Source organism: Nycticebus coucang, chromosome 11 (genome assembly GCF_027406575.1).
Source record: "Nycticebus coucang isolate mNycCou1 chromosome 11, mNycCou1.pri, whole genome shotgun sequence".
In the NCBI taxonomy this organism is placed as follows: domain Eukaryota; kingdom Metazoa; phylum Chordata; class Mammalia; order Primates; family Lorisidae; genus Nycticebus; species Nycticebus coucang.
The window spans coordinates 123,773,801-123,794,273 of record NC_069790.1 but is presented as its reverse complement, the minus strand read 5'-3'; the positions used below and the strand labels follow the sequence as shown (position 1 = coordinate 123,794,273).

Below are 20,473 nucleotides of genomic sequence, written 5' to 3'. Positions count from 1 at the left end.
AATCAGGCTAACTGACGTATCTATCACTTTTCTTGGTGGTGCAAACATTTAAAATTTTGTCTAAGTAATTTTGAAATATTCGCTACAGTGTCATTAACTTCAGTTACCACACCACGAAATAGATCTCAGAAACTCATTCCTCCCATCAAACCAAAACTGTACCCCAACACCTCCCAGCCCTGCCCCCCTAGAATACTGGGGGCCACTATTCTATTCTCTGTAAGCTCAACTTGCTCAGATCCCTACAGAAGTGAGACGCTGTGTATTGGCTTATTTCACTTAATGCATGTCCTCCAGATTCCACCACGTTGCCACGAATGGCAGGGTTTTCTTCTTTTTAAAAGGCTGAACAGTGTCCTCTGTATGTGCCACAGTCTCTCTACCCATTCACAGATGGACACGTAGGTTGTTTGTGCACCCTGGCTCTGCTGACCATTGCTAAGGTAAACGTGGGAGGGCAGCTGTCCATCAGCAGCCTGATTTCCTTTCCTTTGGGTACGTACCCTGCAGTGGAATTTCTGGGTCATAAGATAGTTCTACTTTTAATTTTTTAAAGATCCTCCAAACTGTTTACCATAGTAACTATACAACTTACATTCCCACTACCAGTGTGTGAAGGTTCCCTTTCCTTCACATCCCAGCCAAAACCTGTTTTCTTTTCACATTCAATTTCAAGGTGAAATCTATTTCCATGTTCCCCTGCTTCAGAGCACTTAGAGTCTGTGGGCGGCCAGCTCCATTGCCTCTGGGGACCCCAATCTGAGCCTTTACCAGCCACTCCCTGCACTCCAGCCGTCCACCCACACGGGCCTCAGGCCTTTCCTCCAGGCCTGCAGAGACTCTGCACCTGCTGTTACTGTCTGTCTGGGGCGGGGTGGGGTGAGGTGGTTAGTTCCGCTGCACCCTTTGGTCTCAGCTAAGATGCCACCATCTCAGAGAAGACCCCTTCCCTGACCTCCTCCCCCACCCCTGACCTCCTCGGCCTCCCCGCTGCCCTACAAAGTCTTGACTGTGTATTTATCATCCACTCCCCATTCATCGATTGTCTCCTGCCCACGAGGACACGCACAGAACGGGTGACCACTGCTCCCCAGCCCCCAGCCCAGCTTTCACCAAATACGAGCCACAGGCGTCCTGCTCGCCAGGACATCCCACAGACCCAGCGAGGACACAGGCCTCCCTGAGACCTGCAGACAGACATACAGACAGAAGGCCCCTCCCTGAGTCCTGCAGACAGACACACAGACAGAAGGCCCAGTCTTTCTGTAACTGCGTTTGAGGAACTGAACCCCTAAGTGGAGAAGTGGAACACACACACAAACATAATTTTTACAGTGGAAACATTTTTTGACTGAGAAATGCCATGAGCACAAAGGAGGAAGTAACTAATTGAGCCTAAGGAATTCCAGGTTTTGCAAGTAAATTTATACCGAGTAAGAAGCCAGGGTGTGTAGACAGGGGGTGAGATGCCCTTTTCTCTCTTCTCCTTGGGAGGCGCTTGGAGATGAAATGAGCAGGCACAGACGCTGTGGTATCTTCAGAGAATTTATGTAATTCCACAAGTCACAGGTGTATGTGGGGAAGAGGCAAAAGGCAGAGCTGGGGAGGCGTCAGGTGTACCCTGCAGAGCCTGCTGAGCTGTCACTGGCCACGTGGACTTACCCTGAAGGCTCTACTCTTTGGAACTCTGCAGAGGACCCAAACTGGGATCTGGTGGGTGCTTGAGTGCTGGTGAGTGGTGTAGAAAGGCTGAGCCCTCTTCAGAGCCAAGCTTTGCTCACATAGAATCAGCCACACACAGCCTGGCCAGGGCTGGGCACCTCAGTCAGCTGCTCCGTTGACTACTTAATTTATTAGCACACTTCTCATTTTGGAGTTTTGCAGCCATCCCTTATGTTAATGACATCAAATGAGGAAGGGACAAGGCACCCTCACCCTAGGCCCACTCCTCCCACTTGCTTCCCTTGATACAAACAATTCTGATGTCTTAGATTATCTGTGCAAGGGTGGAGGGAGGAGTGGAATCTGAGTTTATTTTGCATGCTTATTCTTGGTGTTGTGTTTTGAATGAATTGCTTGTAGGTTACAAGCTACAGTATGTTCAAGCTGATCGTGCACAGATTCAGGGGTAGAGTTACAGAGTCCCTGAGAAAATCCCAAATGTGTCCCAAGCCCCTGTCACCAAGTCAATTCATGGTTTCAGAGAGTGTGGGGAAGTCACAGGAGCTTTGAAATATAAATATTGCATGCTCTTAATCATCAGAACACACTCCTGGTGTTGCCAGTGCGAGCTCAGCCAGGGGCATCGCACCTGACTTTGACAAAGTGTGGAAGGAAGAACTCATTAGTCCTCCCTGGCCATGCATCACACGTGTCCAGTCTCCTAGCCACTGACAAATGATCTTCATAAAACATGACTAAATTGTCCAGGAAGCAAAATTTCTCAAAGTCTAGCCAAAAAGTATCAGGAAGGCATGACCCCTTACAGTCCGAGCCAGGGCCATTTCCTGGTAATTATCCATCAACTGCGGGTGACGCATGTCTGTGCACAGCCAGCTGGAGAATGTGATTCCGGGAGGGTGAGGCAATGTGGGTCCTTGAGGCACCGGGAGGTGGAGAGGGAGGGTCTGAGAGGAGGGAGGGGCTGAGAAGAGGGAGGGGCTGAGAGGAGGGAGGAGCTAAGAGGGAGGGGCTGAGAAGATGGAGGGGCTGAGAGGAGGGAGGGGCTAAGAGGGAGGGGCTGAGAAGAGGGAGGGACTGAGAAGATGGAGGGGCTGAGAGGAGGGAGAGGCTGAGAGGAGGGAGGGACTGAGAGGAGGGAGGGGCAGAGAGGAGGGAGAGGCTGAGAGGAGGGAGGGGCTGAGAAGAGGGAGGGGCTGAGAGGAGGGAAGAGCTAAGAGGGAGGGGCTGAGAAGAGGGAGGGGCTGAGAGGAGGGAGGGGCTGAGAAGAGGGAGGGGCTGAGAGGAGGGAGGAGCTAAGAGGGAGGGGCTGAGAAGAGGGAGGGACTGAGAAGATGGAGGGGCTGAGAGGAGGGAGGGGCTGAGAGGAGGGAGGGGCAGAGAGGAGGGAGGGACTGAGAGGAGGGAGGGACTGAGAGGAGGGAGGGGCAGAGAGGAGGGAGGGACTGAGAGGAGGGAGGGGGCTGAGAGGAGGGAGGGGGCTGAGAGGAGGGAGGGACAGAGAGGAGGGAGGGGCTGAGAAGAGGGAGGGGCTGAGAGGAGGGAGGAGCTAAGAGGGAGGGGCTGAGAAGAGGGAGGGGCTGAGAGGAGGGAGGGGCTGAGAAGAGGGAGGGGCTGAGAGGAGGGAGGGGCTAAGAGGGAGGGGCTGAGAAGAGGGAGGGACTGAGAAGATGGAGGGGCTGAGAGGAGGGAGAGGCTGAGAGGAGGGAAGGACTGAGAGGAGGGAGGGGCTGAGAGGAGGGAGAGGCTGAGAGGAGGGAGGGGCTGAGAAGAGGGAGGGGCTGAGAGGAGGGAGGAGCTAAGAGGGAGGGGCTGAGAAGAGGGAGGGGCTGAGAAGAGGGAGGGGCTGAGAGGAGGGAGGAGCTAAGAGGGAGGGGCTGAGAAGAGGGAGGGACTGAGAAGATGGAGGGGCTGAGAGGAGGGAGGGACTGATAGGAGGGAGGGGCTGAGAGGAGGGAGGGACTGAGAGGAGGGAGGGGCAGAGAGGAGGGAGGGACTGAGAGGAGGGAGGGGGCTGAGAGGAGGGAGGGGGCTGAGAGGAGGGAGGGACAGAGAGGAGGGAGGGGCTGAGAAGAGGGAGGGGCTGAGAGGAGGGAGGGGCTGAGAAGAGGGAGGGGCTGAGAGGAGGGAGGAGCTAAGAGGGAGGGGCTGAGAAGAGGGAGGGACTGAGAAGACGGAGGGGCTGAGGGAGGGAGGGGCTGAGAGGAGGGAGGGGCAGAGTGGAGGGAGAGGCTGAGAGGAGGGAGGGGCAGAGAGGAGGGAGGAGCTAAGAGGGAGGGGCTGAGAAGAGGGAGGGACTGAGAAGACGGAGGGGCTGAGGGAGGGAGGGGCTGAGAGGAGGGAGGGGCAGAGAGGAGGGAGGGGCTGAGAGGAGGGAGGGGCAGAGAGGAGGGAGGGGCTGAGAGGAGGGAGGTTCTGTGTGATGAGCAGCAGGGAGAAAGAGAGGAAGGAGCTTGGGCAGCGCAAGTTCTGCAAACCCAGAGCAGGGGTGCAAAAGGCTTCAATCCTGGGCATCATAATTTTTTTCCTATACTCGATTTGGTCCTCTCTTAGAGGACTGCCAACATCTAAATTCACTGTAGGCTTTTCTTCTCATGGGGAATACCCAGATGTTTTAGGGAAACCTAATACTACCAGTGCAGTTAATGTAATGGACTTAGTTCCTGCAACGTGAAGACTGTGGTCAGGTGGTGTAGAAACGAGCAGGGTGAGTCACAGCAACAGCAAAAATGAGCAAATGGAGCCTGATCAAGCTAAAAAGTTTCTGCACAGCTAAGGACACAAAGGGACGACCTTCCGAATGGGAAAAGATATTTGCATGCTATGAATCTAACCAAGGGCTGGTATCCAGAACCTACAAAGAACTACAAATCAACAAAAAAGAGCAAACAACCCCAACAAAAACTGGGCAGGAGACGTGAACGATCTTTTCTCTTGAGGACAAATGGCCAGTAAGCACATGAAAAAGTGCTCATCATCTCTGATTACCAGAGAAACACAAATCAAAACCACTCTGAGGTACCCCCTCACCCCACTGAGAAGGGCCCACGTCAGAAGTTCCCAGTGGGCATGGTGCAGAGAGATGGGAACACTCCTGCACTGCTGGTGGGACAGCAAACTGGAAAGAAACATGGAGACTCCTGAAAGGACTTAAAGTAGACCTTCCATTTGATCCCTCAGTCCCATTAACTAGACATCAACCTAAAAGAAAAAAGTCATTTTACCATAAGGACATGTCCACCAGATTGTTACAGCAGCCCAATTCACAATCACAAAGTTGTGGAAAGAACCCAAATGCCTTCCACACATAGAGGGACCAGGAAACTGTGGTTTATGTGTATCATGGACACTGCTCAGCCATAAACAAGACTGAGACTTTTGTATCCCGTGTCACAACTTGGATGGATTTGGAGAAACTCTCCTAAGTATCACAGCAATGGAAAAAGAAGTATCACTCGTCTCAATACTAAGTGGAAACTAGTAGATTAACAATCGTGTGCTCACCTGAGAGAAAAACTCAATTAAATTGAAGTGTGTGTGTGTGGGTGGGTGGGGTGAGTAAGCAAGTTCCCCCCTAGAGAGAACAATGCCTGGGTATCCGGCCCACATTCTGGGTGAAGGAAACAACAGTGGTAACTCAGACTTTACCTGACAAACCCAAACAACGTAACCTTATCGTTAGTACCCTCATGTTTAATCTGGAATTTCAAAAAATAATTGAAAGATTGTGTAGGGATAGTAAGGACATTGCAATTTACAGAGTTAGTTACTGTAGAAATTTTTCTTAATGCATATTCTAAGGGACTTTCTGAGTTTATTAAAAAATAGCACTTCTGGTTTAAAAAAAAAATCCCATTCTTTGGGAGGTTTATTTTGCTTGGTTCCAGTCCTTTGGTTTAGACCTCTGCCCTGAACCCAGGCTCATGCGTTCACCTGAATACACGGCGGCTTCTCAAGGTTAACCTGCATTTGCTTCCCCCATGGTTTTCCCAGTCGCAAAAATATGGCATTTCAGATGTCCAGGGCTCAGCCAAAGGCTTGACTCCTACCCTTCCCCAGAACCATGTCAGTCACCAGAACATCCTGGCACGTCTTTCAGAAGACATCCTCCAACTTCCACCTGCCACCCCAGGTCCACGTCCACATTGTTTCTTGGCGAGGTTACTTCAGTAGCTTCCCAACTGTTATGGTGTCATTTCAGACTGTGCCTCTCCCCTCAGCCTGCCAGCACCCCACATCCTGCAGCCAACAGGCAGGTGACAGGCAGGCTCTTCCTTGAGTGCCTGGACCACTCCTGCTGTTGTCAGGACCCACCTGCCCCAGGCCCTTTGCACTGCCCTCCTGTGTTCTTCAGCCCTCTTCCCCAGCGAGCCTGGCTTTACTCCCCTGCCTCATTTACCTAAGTGGGCAAATAAGAACATCTCGTTGTGACTTCTTGGCCACATTTTTAATAATCTTAAGCCATTTTCCCCTAACTCCCTGTTTTTTCCACCTTAAAATTTATCACCATATAACATATGATTCTTTTTACTGATTTATTTACTTTTGGTTTTTACATATCAGAATATAAACCCGATGAAGGCAAAGATTTCTCTTTTTCACTGTAGTGCCCAATGTGCTTAAAGTAGTGTCCATGCCTGGTACGAATCTGGCACTTGATCAATATTTATAGACGAATAAGTGGTTTATGAAGACACTCTTCGATTTTATTATCTTTAACATGCAAACTGATATTATTGTAATTCCATACAAAGGCCCTGTAATCAAGTAGATTATCTGTTTTCCTCTGAGACCAATGAGTCCCTGTCCTTACATGGAGCAAACCTTCATTTTATTTCATTGGATTTACATTTTTACTCTGTGAAAAATACAAGCTTATGTTTTGTCCTTTCTAAAAATCATGAATCTTTCCACTGTATCTGTACATAAGAACAAGTGCTGACCTGATTGTCTGAAAAGCAGGTTCAGAGGCTGTTGATGCTTTAATCCCACATGACCAGCTGGAGAGCACAAATTTTACGGGGAAGGAATGTGTTTAGATGTTTGTTTTATTTATACAGCTGGTAGAGTGGATATTTACTAGGGCCAGTATCATTATCAATTTCCCTCAAGGGAAGGTTAAGGACCAATGTGTTGCCCCAGTGAAGCAGCGATCACGCAGGCTCCCCCAGCAGAGTCATCCTTCCAGCACTTCTGTTCCCCGGGGTCCTGAGATGCGGGCGAGCACTGCACCCCCGCCCCACCCTAAGCACCATCAGGAGGGAGGGACAGTCACCCGGGGCAAGCTGAGCCAACCCCTCTGGAGCTAAGTGCCCTGAGCAAGAGGCGAAAGTCCCCCAAGAACCGTCCCCAGGTCACAGTGCACTAAGAGGAAAGTTGTCAACACTTCCTGCTTGGAGGCTCTTCTAATCACCTACCTATGCTTGGGTCTCAGTTGAATCTCCTGAAACTTGGTGATGATTATTTAAAAAATATAACCACAAATTTGTTGATGCTTCTCCCTTCAGGAGGAGGAGCTCTTTGCACTTTGTGACTTGTTTCTAATGAATAAAGCAGAGGGGACAACGGCAACTTTGGAGGCCAGGTCACACGAAGGGGCCAGTCTCTCCTCTCCCTCACCTCTCCCTTGGATCACTTATTCTGGGGGAAACCAGATGCCAATTATGAAGAAGGGCCACATGGCTGGGACTGAGGCCTGAAGAGGATCCTGCCACCCCAGTGGGCCTCAGAGAGGGGCTGGCTGGGCCAGGTTAGGGGCTGACAGCTCCTCTGAACCTGACATGACCCCCCAGCTAGGCCACTCCCAAACACCTGCTCTCCAGACGCTGTGGGTAGCAAATGTTTGATGTTTAAGTCACTATGTGTGGTGGCAGCTTGTTACATGTAATAGATGTCTGATTCAATATTCAAATCGGGATAATGTTACATTTTAAATATGCCATGATTCTATGTAGCAAAATCATCCCAAGTATAGAATCATTTTATCAATGATTCTATTGATAAAATAGAATCTATTTTATCTATTCTAATCTATTTTATCTATTCTATTCTATTCATTTGATCAATCTATTAATCAAAATTTTCTAAAGCTTACTGGGCTCATCCTCTGTGTGAGCACCATGCTGGGCATTCTGGGTGTTGAATTAGTCACCAGCCCTGCCTGTGAGGTGCTTGCAGCATCATGAGGGACAGTGTCCTGCACGTGCAGACCTCTGAAGAAACAGTGCGTCACTGCTGCTCTTGCTGGTGTCAGACACAGCCCCTTCTCTCGTGTGGAGGCACAAACAGCCACGTATGAAGGAGATGCCGTGAGGTTTGGTGGGAGACTGGTGGGCTGGCTGTGGACGTGTGTTTGGCTGGTTCCAGGCCCACCCAGGCTGCAGGTCATCAGTAAGACTGTGAAGGGGTGGCAGGGGAAGGCTGTGCTCTCTGGAGTGTGAGATATGGAGACAGGGTGGGCTCTGCACAGCTGTGGGATAACCGGCTCGCTCTGGGCCCGTCCCCTCGCCTCCACCTCCACGGGCTGCCCACGGTCAGAACCCAAGAGCCCATCAGTCTCCTCCCAGAGTCTCACCCATTTCTGAAGCTAGTCTGGATATACAGCCCTAACCACTAACATCTGTTTTTAAATAAAACATAAATCATCTTGATTTCTATTGTTATAAATATAATCAGTGCTCATTGTAAAATATACGAAATAATATAGAAAAACTAAAGTAGAAATTATAATATATACATACACACACACAGAGTGTCCCAAAGGTCACCCACAAAGCTGCCCTGCATAGGGAAAATGGGAACTTATAGCTAGATGGATCTTTATTTATAAAATATTCGTTATAAAACTGTACAAATAGTATAAAATATTCTCTACATGTTAGCCACTTCTTTGCTTTGTAAAATTTTCCACTTTCCCTACAAAACACTCTGCATGTGTTAACCACCTCTATGTAAATGTTCCCACTTTCCTTTGGCACATCCCCGCAGTACAGTTCATGTATTATTCCTCCACTAGTATTTTTAGTTTACAATGATGGTCCCCGACCCCTGGGCTGTCCTGGGCCAGTCCGTGGCCTGTCAGGCACTGGGCCCCCAGGAGGTGAGCACCGAGCCGGTGAGCAAGGCCTCCTCCATGTGGACGGCCGCTCCCTGTCGCTCACGTCACCGCCCGAGCTCGAGTCCTGTCCGATCCGGGGCCACACTGGCTTCTCACAGAGCTGAACCCCACTGTGAACTGCACGTGTAAGGATTCGAGGTTGCACGTGCCTTATGAGAATCGAACGCTGAGTGACATGAGCTGAGTGCAACGTGCCTGGATCAGCCTGAAGCTCCGCCACCTCCACGTACATGGAGAAACTGGTGTCTGCTGCCACCAGTGTTGAGGACTGGTGATTTACAAGATTTGGTTTCTAGAGCTAGTTTCAGATTTTATTTTCCCACGACTTCATTTAAGATTGTAATATACAGATTTTCTCGTTTTTCTCTTTTTTTATTTTTATTAAGTCATAAATACATAAATCCTGCCTACATTAATGCATTTATGGGGTACAATGTGCTAATTTTATATACAATTTGGAATGCTTACATCAAACTGGTTGACACAGCCTTCACCTCACTTACTTAATGATTGTGTTAAGACATTTATACTCTGCACTTAATAGACTTGACGTGTACCCTTGCAATATGCACCATAGGTGAGGTCTCACCTTTTTCCCTCCCTCCTATCCCCTCCTCTTCCCTCCTTCATGCTGGGCTATAGTTGTATTTTATTTTTCATATGAAAGTGTGGGTGATTATAAATAGGTTTCATGAGATTTTCTTATACATTGAAAAATTCTTTCCAAATATGATTTCAGAGACGACATAATATTTTATTATACAGATATTGCACAAATACCAAGAGTTACAGTAATTTACTTTATAATCCAACAAGCATAAAAGAAATGGCTCATAGCATCTCACCCACATTAAAGATTTCATTCTGACAACTTGCTTAACTGATATGTGATGATTCTCACAGAAATACCCCCTGTTGGAATTCAATTCCTATCATTTTCTAGAACCGAAATCACTAGGTTGACAATTGGAGAGCTTTATCGAGTCACTCAATGTGTGAGGATTTTTCTTATCTGCAAAAAAGGGATATGGAATTATTTACCACTTTTCAGTACAACGTATGCCACTGAGTCAATAGCACACGGGTAAACTCTATGCTCGGCAGAAACACAGTGAGGACGTGACCTGCGTCCCATTCACTTTTCCCAGCACCCAGCTGCCTTCCCGTTCTGACGAGTATTAGTCATCACCATCTTTGACAAGGTTTCACCATCATCTCTGAAGTCAGCAGGGCCTGAGCTGTCACCTCAGCAACTTAACCCGTCAGTCCTTTCTCTTTCCAGCTGGAGACCCCAGGACAGAAGCTGAGTCCAGCCTCCTCCATCCTCGCGCTGAGCCATCTGCCTGCACACACCAGGGGGTCAGCTGCAGAGCCAGGGGCTTGTAGTTCTGTGTGAATTATGAGTGGGTGCCCTTCTCCTCATAAACCCAGTCAGCACGCTCCTCTCCGTCACCATCTCACCGCTCTGCAGCTGGCCTGACACCTCCAGATGACGCCCCCCACAGCTGCTGCACACCACAGAGGGGCCTCAGGGACACACCGGGACTGCCCCCGACAAGGCAGAAAGCCAGCAAGGACCCCGTGAAGGTCCCCCCGCAAAGCGAACGCTGCCTCCTGCTCTGGCTCCTGTGGAGTGGGGGCTTCTTGGACGAGCAGGCAAACTCCCAGCCACCGCTGTTGCCTTTCCACTCCCTCCGTCCTCTTACTATTTAATTATGATGGATGCTGACTGGGGGAAAACACATTTAAGGACAAACAGTTTGCTTATGGCTTTGATCCTACACAGGCAAAGATACGTCCAAGTAGAGACACCCAAAATCAACAGGCTGCGGAGACCCCCCGCAGGAGGTATTCTTTCAGGTCAGAAGTGGCCACCACTGCCATGGAGAAGTTATGGAAACACTTTAGTAGTGGATGACACCACCTCAAATTACTGCTACGTGCTCAGGGAGGTAGAACAAAGCCCACCGCCTGGAGGAGCTGACAGGCACAGACCTTGTGTCCAGCCAGCTCCCTGATTCCAACTCTGGGATGTGTGATTGAGGCACACTGGGCCTCAGTGTCCTCAGCCAGCAGTGTGGATCACAGAAGCTACATCACACACCTGCAGAGGTAAGGGCCCCACGCATGCCTTGCAGGTCTCCTGGCCACATGGCTGAAAGACTGTCAGTGACCAGTCCCAGGCAATGCTCACCCTGCATCAGGGCTGTGATACCAAGAATTCACACACTAGAACTGAAATCTCCACAGAACAGCTCAGAAAGGAGTTGACCTTGAAGTTCCAGGGAGATTGAGACAAGCTGAGAGACACGAGGGGTAGAAAGGGAGGCAGGAAGGAGAACCCAGTCTGCTTTCTTTGGGGCAAAGGGGGCTCTCAAGTGGACCAGGAGGGGCCTTTGAGCACCTGCTGGCTGGGCCCCCACGTGCACGGGTCCTGCACAGCTCCCTTGTGATGTTGTAGGAGGCCAATGGCTCCCTGGCCTGGACTACTGCTCACACAGCTCCTGCAGGGCAGTGTGGCTGCCGTGCTCTGTGGTGGTCAGCCATCCGTCCCACAGGAGGCCGCCCCAAGACACCACTGGGTCTAGAAGACGAGACTGATGTAAGACAGGCGGTCTGCCACGCCTCTCTGCTTTCCCCCAGGGAGTAAGAAATGCAGGTTTTTGCCCTCTGCAGCTTGGACCGGGACTTAGTCATGTCCCTTCTTCACACCCATGAGACCTGCCCCCAAACAGTTGGGAACACAGCCCCTCATGTCCAGATAACATGAGCAGAAAACACGACTCTTCCAGCACTGGACAGAGTGCCCCTGACTGCCTCATGCAGCATCAGCCACACAGGAGTGAGATCTCACTGGGCTGCTATCTCCTCCGTGATAAGTAACCTGCCCATCCAGCGACAGGGCTAAATCTTCCATGGACGACCCCACAGAGCTGCAGGCCGACAGGCACGGCCCCCACCCCCTTAAATCAATGTTTATGGATTTGTATTCTAGAGCATCTCGGGGATGGCAAACAGGCCCCAGAATCATCTGGAATCTGACAAAGCAATGGCTCATTCCCCAAGGAAGGGTCCTCCTGGAGACTCCTGTGATATAATGTAGATATTTCGTGGGTACATATGCATTAATATATATAATTTTTAATGATTCTAATTGTGCAACATTCTCTTCCCCAGAATCTCCCTTTCCACACTTAGAAACGGCTTGAGAAAAACTTGATATTTTGTGCCAACAGGAATGGAAGGAAACAAGTGCAAGCTAAGACCGGAAACACACGGTGGGTACCAAGGAAGGGCACAGAGGGGACGGCTGAGGACGACACATGGGGACCTTCTTGCACCTGCCGTGTGCTCGCAGCAGGTCTGCCCCGCTCACACCACCACACACCACAGCTCGCCCCAAGTTTCCGTCACTGTGTCAACACCGCTCATCTGCTGCCCTTTTACATTTGCTAACTTTGGAAGAGAAAATTACCGTAAGAATTAGTTAAGTGTCTGACAGTGGGAGTGCTGCAGCCGCCACAGCATGACTCGGCAGAACATGTCTGTGTGTTGTGTGTTGTGTGGTGTATGTGATGTGATGTGTGTGCAGTGTGTGGGGTGTGATATGGGTGGTGTGTGGTGTGTGTGGCATGTGGTGTTTAAGGGAGAGAGCAGCCCTTCCCCAGCGCACATATTCTAGAAGTGGAAACGTGCTGAGATTAGCACAGCTCTGGCACAGACGTGACATGCACACTCACGATGAGCTCCGTGTTTCTGCAGAACGCCAGCCAACAGATGCTGCCGGCAAGAATGACCGAGAGAAACTGCATTCAGCCCCACTGTAACAGCTCCAGCTTCAGGACTCCTCAATGGGTGCCAAACTGGAGGTGAAAACACAGTGAACCTAAGATATTAAAAGAGTCTCGACAAATTCCCATACCAATAGCTTGTTCATTTCAAAGAAGAAATAGCAGCTTCACAGTGGAAAAATCTTGCAGATGCCACCCTAATGAGAGACCAAAATTAACATCTCTGGGGGACAACCGGTACAGTGTGCCTCTCATGTGACACACCGCAAGGGCACACATCATTTCTGTGGGACTCTGGCCAAACTCTAATTACGAGGAAGCATCAGACAAATCACGGTGGCAGGCAATGCACAGAAAAACTGGTCTGTTGCCCTGAAAACTGTAAAGATCATGCAAGGGAAAGAAAGAAGAGAATGTTTATATTACTTAAACATCAATTTTTAACTCAACATGTTAATATGTTGTTTAGAATATTGTATCCTCATTTATAAGTGACATATGTTTGTAATTTCTTCTTTATAATATTTTCTCCAACTTTAGTATCAGGTGTACCCAGATCAAGTAGAATGATTTTGATGTATTTCTTCTTTTTCTATGGTCTATAAGATTTAGCATGATCTGTTTTTTGAAATTATCTTTTACTTTTATTTATAAATATTAGTTGTCTATTTTCTGATACTTAAAAAAAGTAATAAGAAGTTAACTGATGACTCCATACTGAATCTCAGAGTCAAAGCATTCTATAATAGACACATCTTATTTGACAATGTGAATGTTACTTTCTTTGCATTATTATTATTTTTATTATTGCTCAATATTTCGATGAAGCAATTGTCTGATTCCTTTTCTGAATGTATTTATGTTCCTTCGTTTTTTACAAGGTTTTTGTTTCTAATCCTTATACTAAACATTGTTATTGTTATTAAATTTTAAGTCTTTTTAATTTTGTGAAGGCAAAAAAAATGGAAACATAATAAACACATGTATATGTAAAAATAAAAATAAAAAAATAAAAAAAATAGATGAAAGGAGACCTAATTAAACACACTGGGTGACCCTGGTCTGGACCCCAGACCATGGTAACAACAGTCATACAATGTATGTATGTAACCATGAAATTAGAATATTGACTCTAGATTACATCCTAATATTGTATCAATTGTAAATATCCTGGTTCTGGCCCCTGTCCTGTGCCTCTGGTTCTTCCCTGCAGAAATCAGACCACCCTCCCTGTAACAGGAGGGCACCTGCCCATTTGCTGTAGTTTGCAGGGTGCCCAGACTGTTCCCCGTAACAGGAGGGCACCTGCCCATCTGCTGTCATCTGCGGGGTGCCCAGACCATGCTGGCAGCTTTCTCACTGCTCAGAAAACACAGAACAACTTGACTGCTACCCGTCTGAGGACTGGTCCAACCTAGCTCTAGAGGAAAGAAGCGCAGAGTGGCCAATGAACTGGAGGAGGCAAAAAGCATCTGCTTCTTTTTTGTTTTCATTCACTGCCAATTCTTGGAGCATTCAAAGATCTGAGACAAAGTTGGTGGTAATAATCAAAGTGTGGCAAAGAGCAGTGACAGCTGGTTGGGTCTCACCCGGCAGAGAGGAGTGAGGAAGCCCAACCTCACCCCAAGGGTTGTTCTGCAAACTCCTTTGAGGCCACACCTATCCATACACCAACATTGGGGCTAATCAATACAGATCTAACTTTGACAAAAAATAATTAAGGTCTTAGAATTGGATTGGATCTCTGTGAGGTTATTTTTTAAAAAGGGAAAAAATAAGAGAGAGAGAGACAGCACAGCCAATGCCCTTTTTATTGGTAACTACAGAGCCAGAGTAATAAAGCAAATAGAGCAAAATGTAAGTAACTGTTAATGGGGATAAAGGATGCAAAGAAGGTTTGTACTATTTTTGCAAATTTTGAAAAATTTAAATTCTACCAAACAAAAGGTTCCCTGTACACAGGGGGGTGCGGGCAGACTACCCTTTCCCTTTCGCGAGTCATCCATCCTTTGTACATAGCATCCTGAAAACTTCTGAGAGCCACCAAGGGTGAGCCTCTCACCCCAATCACACATCCCTGATGGACTCTAACTTGGGATGTTTGTACAATCTTTCCTTTTTTGAACTTTTCTTTGGACCATGTCTGAAACTGAGTGATGATGAAAATGCTGAGGAGGGGCACATGTACCCCTCTGGCTGACCCTGAGGAGGGGCACATGTACCCCTCTGGCTGACGCTGAGGAGGGGCGCCTGTACCCCTCTGGCTGACGCTGAGGAGGGGCGCCTGTACCCCTCTGGCTGAGGCTGAGGAGGGGCGCCTGTACCCCTCTGGCTGACGCTGAGGAGGGGCGCCTGTACCCCTCTGGCTGAAGCTGAGGAGGGGCGCCTGTACCCCTCTGGCTGACCCTGAGGAGGGGCGCCTTTACCCCCTGGCTGACCCTGAGGTGCGCCTGTACCCCTCTGGCTGACGCTGAGGAGGGGCGCCTGTACCCCTCTGGCTGACCATGAGGAGGGGCTCCTGTACCCCTCTGGCTGATGCTGAGGAGGGGCGCCTGTACCCACTGGCTGATTCCATCTCTCACCAGGCAATTCCCAAAGTTGACCTAAGGGAATAGCCCCCCGTGATGACCCTACTTCCCCAGATCTCAGAAATGCTGAAGCTAAGTGGTGTCCAGAAGTTTGGGCTGTGGCTCAGAGTATTGATAATAAAAGGAAGAGAAGGGATGTCAGCTGAGTCTGGGGTGACCAGAAACCAAAGACTAAGAGCTCTCCAGAGGGGAGGGACAGTGAACCTACAGAAACCCTGGGGTGCAGCCTCTCTCACGCTGCTCTCTCCCCTTCCTGGCAGCTGGAGAGGGAGGCAGAGGAAGGGGAACTTGGAGTGCTTTGTCGGAGCCCGCCTGCCTGATGGGCCACTGTTTCCTCTTCACGGGGGCTTCCATGACCAGCGGGGAAGGTGAGGTCAGAGCAGCAGCCCGGCGCGCTGGGAAGATGCCCAAAACTGACAGGGGTGTGCTCTTCATTTTAGGGTTTGTGGAAGCTACCTCATGGTGGGGGTGGTGCTGATGGCAGCAGGGTGAGCTCCAGCAAGCTGGATCACTGAACGCAGGCTGAGCTGCTACGTGGTCTCCAAGAGGTGGCCGGCAGAGGTCATGTCCAAAGGGAGGGGCTGACAGTCAGTGGCCCTCCCGGGGACCAGGCACCTTCTGCTCTTTGAGTTATTTCAGGGAATTTGGTGGGGGTGTGTGTGTGTGTGGCTGGGGGTGGGAAGGTGGGGGTGGTTCAATGCCTATGATGACTATGTTGATGAAATTATGTGACTCTTACCACTCTTTGTGGAAATAACTCGGATTGAACCCCCTGGCTGATACTCTGAAGAAATGCTTCTGTCTCCCACCCAGAACTCAGCATTCAGCACTGGGGCACATTTCTAGCCTTCCCAGGATTTTTGGTTTTCTTCTCTGCAAATCTGGAAGTACAGAGTGTATCAAAATTAGACACACAATAACACTGCTCCGAGGATCATCACGGAAGAGACAGAAAAGGGCCTCTGGGGAGACGTGCGATTCAGGCAGGAGGCAGCGCATGCCGGCCGGCTTATCCATTGGGTGAGAGTCCCGGGCACTGGCCGCGTCACTCTGCGAGGACTGGTTCCAGCGAGTCTCTCCCCTAGACAAGCAGGGCTGCTGTTTTCACACACACGGTAACTTCCCAAGAGGGCTGACGTCCCCCTGCCTGCAGACCGTGGGTCTCAGCTGTTTCGCAGGGAAGCAGGGAAAGGCCACTCAAGTTCATTTCTAATATGAAGCAGCAGTGAGAATTACCCAGGAAAAGGTGATCTGGGAGCCTTCAGTAAGGACTTTCAGAGTAAACATCCAGTTTCCACTGTATACTCCAAACTGCCACAGTTTACACCACAGGCAGGCTGATGTGCTAACATCAAGGGCTGTCACTTTCTACAATATCTAGAACTACAGAGACAGGCTCCCTTGTATAATTAGCACCTGGCATTGAACGGCACTTTCTAAGGGGCTTAGCTTGCCTTTGCACAGCACATGGAGCAGATAGTTGGAGGTTATCACTGTGTTCCAACTGTGTCTCCATGGTCACTCCTGTCCACCTGAATTGTGCCGCTGACGTGACCCAAGGCTCATCTTTCCTTGAAGGCTTTACTGGCCAGCCCAGCCCACCCATGCCATGGCCACTGCTCCCTCCTCTGACTTCTAATGATACAGGAGGCAGGGAGGGAGGCAGAGACAGGGTAACCATATGTCCTTATTTCGCCAAGAACAGTCAAGTTCAGACCTGTTGTGTTAGTACAGGCATCCTCAAACTTTTTTAACAGGGGGCCAATTCACTGTCCCTCAGACCATTGGAGGGCCGGACTATAGTTAAAAAGAAAAAAAACAACTATGAACAAATTCCTATGCACACTGCACATATCTTATTTTGAAGTAAAAAACAGAACAGGAACAAATACAATTCACACGGCTTCATGTGGCCTGCAGGCCGCAGTTTGAGGACGCCTGTGTTAGTATCATTATCAATATCACATCTGCTCTCAAAAGTATGCCAATTGTTAGGACAGATCCCCACGGGCACCAGTCTAAGGGGTAATAGGAAGGCTCAACACTTTCTAGATTCTTGTGCTGGGATCACAGTATGTAGGGAAAGGGTCACCACTATACTTCAAACTGCTGCCAGGCACACTCATCTTCCTGGCCTGGGCCCCCCCAGACAGAACGCACGGCCCAGCCTGCCCTCACCTTGGCTTATTGGCCTGTGTGGACTGTCAACGGCTGACGGAGGTCTGGGTAGTGCTGACTTAGCCAAGCCTCCAGCAAACCCCTTCCTTTCTCTTCATTTCTACTTTAACACCCCGAGCCGTACTCAAAATTCTGACTGCTGTTTGTTTTCAACATTTTTAAGATCCAGGACTAGGTGAATACAGGAACATCTCAAGGGATTTAGTTTCAGATGTTTTAAATAAAACAAGGAGAAGAGAATATAAACCCCACCTCTTCTCACCAGCCACACAAGCGCAAGGCATCTTTCCAGCAGAGCCCTGATAAGGGGATGGTCACTGCCAGGTTCCCTGCAGCCTGCAGCCAGTTCCGGAGGCAGGGCCCGATTCCCTGGCCAGTTGGTTTCATCTGGAATGACCAACATGGATATTTCCAGGATGCTCCTCAATTGAAAGTACTGTGCAACCCAGGAATGGATTAACAAGCTGTGGTATATGTACACCATGGAATACTATTCAGCCATTAAAAAAAATGGAGACTTTACATCCTTCATATTAACCTGGATGGAAGTGGAAGACATTATTCTTAGTAAAGCATCACAAGAATGGAGAAGCATGAATCCTATGTACTCAATTTGAAATGAGGACAATTAATGACAATTAAGGTTATGGGGGGGAAGCAGAAAGAGGGACGGAGGGAGGGGGGTGGGGCCTTGGTGTGTGTCACACTTTATGGGGGCAAGACATGATTGCAAGAGGGACTTTACCTAACAATTGCAATCAGTGTAACCTGGCTTACTGTATCCTCAATGAATCCCCAACAATAAAAAAAAAAAATTAAAAAAAAAAAGAAAGTACTGTGAAGATGTACAAGAAAAACAGGACATGGGACACAAGCCACCTCACACCCTGAGTGGTCTGCTGGACCTCAGGCGCTTGATTAGGTCAGAAGCAGCCTGGTAACAAGGTCAAAGTCAACAGCTATTGGGCAAAGGGTGGGCTGGCCAGAGACCAGACAGTGGGGTCAGGACCTGTACCCCCTGCTCCCTCCTGAGGGTCAGTCAGACCCCCCGGGCTCCTTCTGTGCACCAAGTGGCCTTCTCCATGCAACGTCCGGCTTCCCTTGTCCTGCCCACCTGTACCATCCCCTGCAGCTTCCTAACCCACCACCTCCAACTTGTATTTGGTGCTTTTTAAAAACTCTGCTTGAATTACCCTAATTTGGGTGCCCCTTCTGTTCCCCAGGGCCCTGACTGACGCACTGTCACCCACCTGGCACATCCCGCAAGGCTTGTATCTACCTGAGACCCAGTCTGTGACTGTGTAGTTGTGAACGGCTGTAAAGACTGGGGCAGAAAGGGGCCAGGGCAGATCACCCAGGGAGCCTGTTCTGAAGAGCAGGGAAATCCCCATCTGGGTTCTCAGACGAGCCTTCCACGGTCACATGTCTCCTGACCACAGCCCCATCTCACTGTCCAGCCTCTCTGTCCACATTCCTGGCTCCCACTGTCCACCCAGTGTGGCATCACCCCATGCCCACTGGGATTGCCACTCCTTAACACCTCTGTTCACACGGACTCACACGCCCCACTCCACACCCTGCACGCTCCTTCACGCTCTGCCTTGCCCCTCATTCCCAGGCTTCTGTCTTCCAAGCCAAACTCCTCTGTCCAGGAGCTCCAATCTTCATTTGCTCTGTATTTAATTCTTTTTTTTTTTTGTTTTTGGCCAGGGCTGGGTTTGAACCTGCCACCTCCGGCATATGGGGCCTGCGCCCCACCCCTTTGAGCCACAGGCGCCGCCCTGCTCTGTATTTAATTCTTTTCTCCAAGGGTCATGAAGGTGAACCACTAAGAGCAAAAGTCACATGATGTGTCCCTTTACAAATCCCTCCTCAACAGGTGACAGGGGCTCAGGAAAGCATCAGCAGTGTGTGGTCTCAGGGCAGCGGCCTCACAATAGCTTAAGTGACACTTTCACAGAGGTTGAAACGGAGACATGTGGACAGCAAACCAGCTACTTTCATACCCAAAGATCTTATTTTCGTTTCTTTTGGAATTGCCCTCAATGTTCTGAATTTTAAAAAAGGAAGGAAACAGACCCTTTCAAAAAAGTCTACAATCAGTTTGAAAGGAGAATAAAATCGGATTTGTTTTATAAATCATTTTGGGTGAATCTCTTTCTCTAAAATTAAAGGCAGAACCAGGTGGTTTTCTTTCATTCCAGCCCTTTTCATGCTCTTCCCCGTGTGGCGTGAAAGTACAGTTGCCATGGCAACCACTCATTATTTTTCAGGAGTTGGCTAGATATTTTAACAACAAAAAGAAAAAAAAGAAAAAAACCTACATCTTTCTAGCCTCCAGAGAGTCTTAATTTATTTCCTACGGTGGCTTCTAATTTCTACAACTCCTGCACTTAGCACTTTCACAAGTCTTAGCAATCCACAACTTTGTTACCAAATGAGCTTCAGGGAATAATTCAGCAGCCGACTTCCCTTCCCATATTGCTCATAATCTAAGAGACGTTTAAAATTGTCTGACACTTTGAAATCTTGCTCCATACTCAGAGTGGAAGATACATGTAGGTGTAAAGATGCTTTAAAACGGCATTCGGGTGTGTGCACGTCGTGCTGAAGGTTGAGCGAAGTGCAATGAAAATTTTAAAGACAGGATTTATTCTTTAGAATTCTACCTTACAACATCTTTTCATTCCACTTATCATATTCTTAGCATAGAGCTAGAATTTCCTGAAGGATTCAAGAAAAGCAGGTGCCAGCACTCTCCACTGTCATCACACTTAATATATGCTTAGAGAAGTGAAAATATGGGGTCACGATATATTAACAGGCAGATGACACGTAAAACTAAGTCAGAAATACTCATATCTGAATTACACACAAAGTGAGGGGTGTCCGACCTTTTTTTTTTCCTAAGGCACACATTGGAAAAATAAGAGTTGTCTTGGCCCACACATTAAATACTCAAACACTACCAAAAGCTGATGAGAGAGAGGAAAAAAAGCTCCCTGCACACTTTTTATAGTATCGGACACCACAGATAAGCAAAAAATTCCTTACAAAATCAGCATGCAACCCACGGGCAGCAGATTGGACATCCCTGGTTGAGATAATGAAGGAAAAAT

General features: G+C 48.8%; 1 protein-coding gene across 4 annotated transcripts in view; it reads right to left on the bottom strand.

Annotated features, from left to right (window-relative positions):
* Window positions 1–20,473, bottom strand: part of DPP6 (dipeptidyl peptidase like 6) — a 910,604-nt gene that overhangs the window by 688,752 nt on the left and 201,379 nt on the right. The window lies entirely within an intron of this gene.